Below are 6,000 nucleotides of genomic sequence, written 5' to 3'. Positions count from 1 at the left end.
ATGGGGGTACTCTTGGTATGTTTACGAAAAATTAAGGCTTGATTACTGAGAAATTGGATAAATTTGACAGAGGGGAGATGATTATCAATTTTTCCGTGAAAATAAAAGCAATTGATGGCCCAGTCATCTGATGTTTGTAGTAGCCATTGAATTTGGGCGGGACTATAGGGTTGGCTGACTATGTCCAGGTCTTTTCCAAATATTTTAAGGGAGCTCTCTCTTTCCAAACTGAGTATTTGGGCCACTAGGAGAGGATATGAGGAAAGGACTTTGGAAGGGGTAGCAGGTAAATGTAACCTGTATAACGGTTCATTTTGCCATAGCAAACCTGTGGGCGAAAAAGTGGTGGGGAAGATCAACAGCCAAAGAGGGGAAGAGGGGGAGTAATATGAAAAGGTCTGATTTGAAATAGCAGCCTCAACAACCTGTAAGGATTTTATAGCCTCAGGGGTCAGTTGTTGAGGGGAATAGGGGTCAGGATTGCCTTGAAGAATAGAAAAAAGTGGCTTAAGGTCTCCAGTGGTGAGTTTTAAATAGGGGCACAACCAGTTAATGTCCCCCAGGAGCTTCTGGAAATCGTTTAGGGTGTGTAAAGAATCTCTTCTAGGTTCCATTTTTTGAGTGAGGATCTTATGAGAATGTAACTTGTATCCCAAAAACAAATGAGGGTGCTGAAGTTGAACTTTTTCTAGCACAATATGGAGCCCAAACTCTTGGAGTCTGGCTACTAGGGAGGGTGCAACTCACAGGAGCGCCTCACCATCTGCCCCCGCCAAAAGGATGTCATCCATGTAGTGGATAAGGTAGAGATCAGGACGTTCAAGGCAAAAGGGATCTATGGCTTCCGCCACATACTTTTGGCAAAGAGTAGGGCTATTGGCCACACCTTGGGGAAGTACCTTCCACTGGAAGCGAGGGGAGGGTCCTACACAATTAACAATTGGTAGGCTAAAGTCAAAGCGTTTGCAATCCTCCGGATGTAAAGGGATGCAAAAGAAGCAGTCTTTAAGATCAATATCAATTTTTGAAAATCCCTTGGGAATGGCGACAAGGGAGGGGTGTCCTGGCTGAAGGGTTCCCATGGGAACCATAGTTTTATTTATTTCTCTAAGGTCTTGTAGTAGACGCCATTTACCCCCTTTTTTTGGATGACAAAAATGGGGGTGTTCTAAGGAGACGTAGAGGGTTCAATATGGCCTGCGGACAGTTATTCCTGCACTAACTGCATGGATGCGGTGAGTTTTTTGGTGGGGAGGGGCCATTGGTCGATCCAGAAAGGGGAGTCATGTTTCCAAGTAATCTTATCAGCCTGGAGTGCAGGGGAGCAACGGCCCTTATAAAAAAAGAAGTATGATAACCCAATCCCGTTCGATCTAGTTTGGGGGTGGTCTGTACAGGGGTTGGGCGTCCCTGACTATTTTTGCCCAAGCCCTGACCAGGGAGAAATCCCTGATTTAGCATTTGTTGTGTCACAGTAGGAGAGGGGCTGACAAGGTAAACGCCCATCTGGGTTAATATATCTCATCCCCAAAGGTTAACAGGCAGGCCAGGGACGATGAATGGCTGGATACAGCCCGTATTGCCATCAGGATCCTCCCATGTCAGAATCTGGGAACTTTGGAGGGTGTTGGTGGACACGCCTATGCCCTGGAGATGGGTTAGGGAGGGCTGGCATGGCCAGGAGGAAGGCCAGGAGGCCTGAGATAAAATAGTGGAATCTGTGGCGATGACTTGAACGCCCTAGTCAGGATTTAATAATGTGTAGGCGGAGGCACAGAGGTCCAATCCTGCACTTCCGGGGGAGGCGCGGCAAAGGTTTGTGGCATTTGGGGCAGAGGCTGAGGGGGAGGCAACAGTGGGCTGGATTGGGGCTGGCTGAACCCCGAGTCCAGCAAAAATTGGACGGGGGGCCCATTGTGGCAGCTGAGGCTTTAACATGATGGCAGAGAAATTAAAGAGTGAAGGGAGAGGAGGGCCCGGGGATGGGCCCCAGCTGGAGAACGCGGGAGCGTGTGGCAGATGGGGCGGGTGAAGGATCTTAATTTGCAGCCTCAGCTTCTCTGGAGGATGGGGGAGGAGCAGGATTAGATTGAGAGCGAGTGACAGGGAAAGTAAGGCAGGGAACTGAAGTCTGTGAAAGACGAGAAGTTTAAAAGCGAAAGCTGTTTTTGAAGGCGAGCGATTTTGAAGTTGGAGGACTTCCGTAAGGTCTTGAATCTGTTGAGTCAGGAGAGATTTCATAGCGGTGAGTGCAGCGGCAGGCAAAGAGGGCATGGCAGGCAAAGAGGAAGTGAGGGGAGGGGGTAGGGTCGGGAGGGCCAAGGGAGGCCACTCTTCGGAGTGATAGTGGGCGGCTTCCTCCTCAAGGGTCGCAGCGTCTCCCGGATCTAGGGGGTCGTCACCATTCTGGGCAAGGAGAATGACGGGTGGAGCAGAGGGAGAGGTAGGGGGGTTAGAGGGAGGGTTCTTGGCCACAGAAAAGACAGGGGCACAGAAAGGAGAACAGCCATGTTCTACAGAAGAGAGAGGGTCGTTATAGGCAGACGGGAGAGACTCACAAGGCATAATTCAGCAACAGAAAGAAGTTGTTTTTGGCCACTATCATTTTCAGCCAATTCAATTACATCTCTAATAAGCCCTCAGTAAGAGAATACACTGTGTTTGACTGCATCATTGCCTTCTTTTTCAATTAAGGCGTTTAGTTCCCTGCCCACCTTTTGCTATTTTTTAGAGTGAATAGTAGCACCATCAATCATAAACCATGGACACGTATCAACAATAAAAACGAAGAACTGTACCAAGTTTTTTTTTTAACCCTAATGTCTCTCTCTCTGAGAGTTTCCTTTAAGTCCTTAACGAATTGGACGTCCTTGGACATAGAATGGCCCATTCTTGAGAAAATGCGGATGGATGACTCACCTAATAACAAGACCAGCCGGGCGCGCAGGACGAGTTATGAAAAACCAAACGGGATCCCTTAATCCATCCAGGGGCGATCCGTGCCTCGGTCCCATGTTGGGCGCCACTGTCCCCGACCCGCAGGTTTAGTTATTCGTGGAGTGGCGAGGAGGGTCGCGACCTGTGAATAAAGAATTGGGCGGGAGAGAGAGACACGAGCTCAGGAAAAACTTTGCTTATCGAGGGCCGTTTATTGTAAGGGGGTATCCAAATTTATAGTAAGCTTCTGAAAGGGCGGGGGTAGGAAGGAATGCAGTGGGAAAGTACAGAATATTCTAGGGTAAGAACCCCGAGGTAATGTGTGGGGAGGGGGAGGAAATAGGTAGCTTTTTTCAGAAGTCACGGTACGCCGAATGTTCCTTTTCTCAGGGCCAGGCAGAAGTCACGGTATGCTGAATGTTCCTTTTCTCAGGGCCAGGCAGAATGTTTGATAAGTTTTTTCAACAGTAGGCTTGAGGCCAGCTGGAGTCCGGCTCAGCCAGGGGTCTCTTGGCTCCCAACAATGCAGAAAGTCTTCATTTATGCTCAACAGTTTATGGCCTCTACTCCAAGCAGGGAGCAGGCAGTGTCAAATATGAAATGAGATATCAAGTAGACTCTTCCCACAAATCTTTTCACAGAGCTACTCACCGGGAATTAAAAACATATAAAGAAATGACTTCAGGGACTGGGGATGTCTCAGTGGATAAAAGCACTTGCCGTACCCACCCAATAACCTGAGTTACAGAACCCACGTAAGCAAGCCAGGTGCAGGAGTACAATCCACAGCCCAGCCCAGCACGCCTGAGAAAGAAGGCAAAGACTGGAAAAGCAGATGCTCTGGAGTACACGGAGCAGCTGAGGCAAGAGGAACCTTGCCTAGGAAGGTGGGTGGGAGCCAGATGTGGCGGCACATGCCTGTAAATCCAGCAGTCATGGAGGCAGAGGCAGGTGGATCTCAATAAACCAAGGAGGAGGAGGAGAAGGAGGAGGAGGAGGAGAAGGAGGAGGAGGAGGATGCGGGTATGTTGTAAATTGTCCTCTGAAACCTACCTTGACCATGGAGTCACGGCACGTGCACACATGCACACATGCACACATGCACACATGCATACATTCACAATGCACACTTGCAAACATGTACACTTGCACACATTTACACATGCACACATGCATAGCTAGTATAAGATTTTGGTCTGAGCAGAGGTGGCAACTTAGTAATTGAGATAATCAAAGGAGAGATGCTCATAGCTCCCCAAACTCCTTGTATCCCACTGCATAAGGCGACACTACCCCCACTCACAAGTATACCCATCGCTCATTGTGTTGTGTGATGATTTATGGAATCCTGGAATCACTTACCCTGACTCCTAAACCATTTAGCAGTGAACATGCTCCTATAGAGAAATAGCTTCTGCTCTTGTATATTGCTAATGTCCTCTGTCCTACCACTCACACAAGAGTAGGTCATTTGAGCGCCTCCTTAGCTCCTCTCCTAACCGCCAAAGCCGTTCGTACTAATAGGATGGATGTTTTCATGTCAGTTAGCTATTGCTGAATCGCAAGTACTCTAAGACTGTAGTCTTGCCGTTGTTCAGGGCACTGGCCCATGCAGGCTGGCCTCCTGCAAACTCAAATTGTCCCTGCCCCTCAGGGAGCTGCTGAGCCCACTAGAGGCTCAGAACTAGGTGTCCTTGTCAGTGCCTACCGGCAGCAGTCTGCTGTACAAACCAAGTCACCGTCAGTGGGACTCGCTCGACGTCATTCTGTAATAAGGGAGGAGTGCAGCAAGAGGGAGAAAGCTGTGAGCTAACAGGTAGGAGAACTCCAGAGTGAGATTCAAGAGTCTAAGTCGGGGCGACATACCTCCTATTGCTGGTTAGCGCATGATGGACCCTCAATAAGCATGTGTTTGAGAAACACACCCGTGCACCGTCGTCGAAAAGCATTTCTTTTTCCAATTCTTATTTCATATAGTGGCTACGGTACATCTTGCTCACTTCTCAATGCCTCAAGGATGGGAGGGTGAGTGTGGTTTTCAAAACACTGTATCACAGACAGTTTGCAGTCTTTTCTATGTATGATGAAGCATCAGTGTCTTACATCCCAGCACCTTGGACTGAGATCCAACACTTCTTATCCTTTATATGTGCTTTGGAAAATTCACTTCTGCGTGTAGCTCTGCTTTCCCCAAGGCCCAGCTGAGAAAAGTTTTCATAGGATCAGTACATTCCATACACGGTTGAGGCCTCAGAAACCACATAAAATCTAAAATGGTTAATCTATAGATGTTTAGAGAGATGGCTGACATACAGAAATTTTGGGAGAAAGTTCTGCACTTATGATAGCTTACTACTCAGATATTTTAGAATTTATATCAACTACTAAGTACCTGTCTTACATAAAACTAGGCTCAGTTCTGAGCACTCATGTGCTTTTTTAAAAACCTTCCTATTTTCGTGGTTGTAATTAATAAAAGTTTTAAATGGATATCACAAGGACAACATATAAAAGCACATGTATGTGAAAATGCTGTAATTATGTATACTGACCTAAAAAAAATTTAAAAGCCAAAAGTTTAAAAGATCTCAGAAATGGGGAAGGTATTAAATTGTGTAAGAACTCTAAGAGGTTACAGAGCAACAGCTGATAAAGCCTTACAGGGTGATCGAGTTAACATTGGTAAAATAAGGTATGGTGGCCACTCCAGCATAGAAAGTTAAGAGACCATCAAAATTCCTTTAAGTCCAGCAGAGCTGATAGCTATGCCTCTAATCCTAACACTTGGGAACAGGGCCAGGAGGACCACAAGAGCGAGTAATGATCATGTCTCAAAAAAAAAAAAAAAAAAAAAAAAAAAAAAAGAGTAAAAAAGGACAGAACACCATAAAATAATAACATGTGACTCATCAGTAGAGCTATCTATGCCCAGTGCACAAGGAGGTGCGTCCAGCCCTGCCGTGCAGAGCACTGGGCAGACGAGCTCATCACACGAAATAAGGACAACAGTATTTTACTAATAATTACTGACGTCTTGGGAGTTAGGAGAACTGGCTGCTCTTC

This window comes from Acomys russatus, chromosome 20, assembly GCF_903995435.1.
Source record: "Acomys russatus chromosome 20, mAcoRus1.1, whole genome shotgun sequence".
Classification (NCBI taxonomy): domain Eukaryota; kingdom Metazoa; phylum Chordata; class Mammalia; order Rodentia; family Muridae; genus Acomys; species Acomys russatus.
This window is presented reverse-complemented; position numbering follows the sequence as displayed.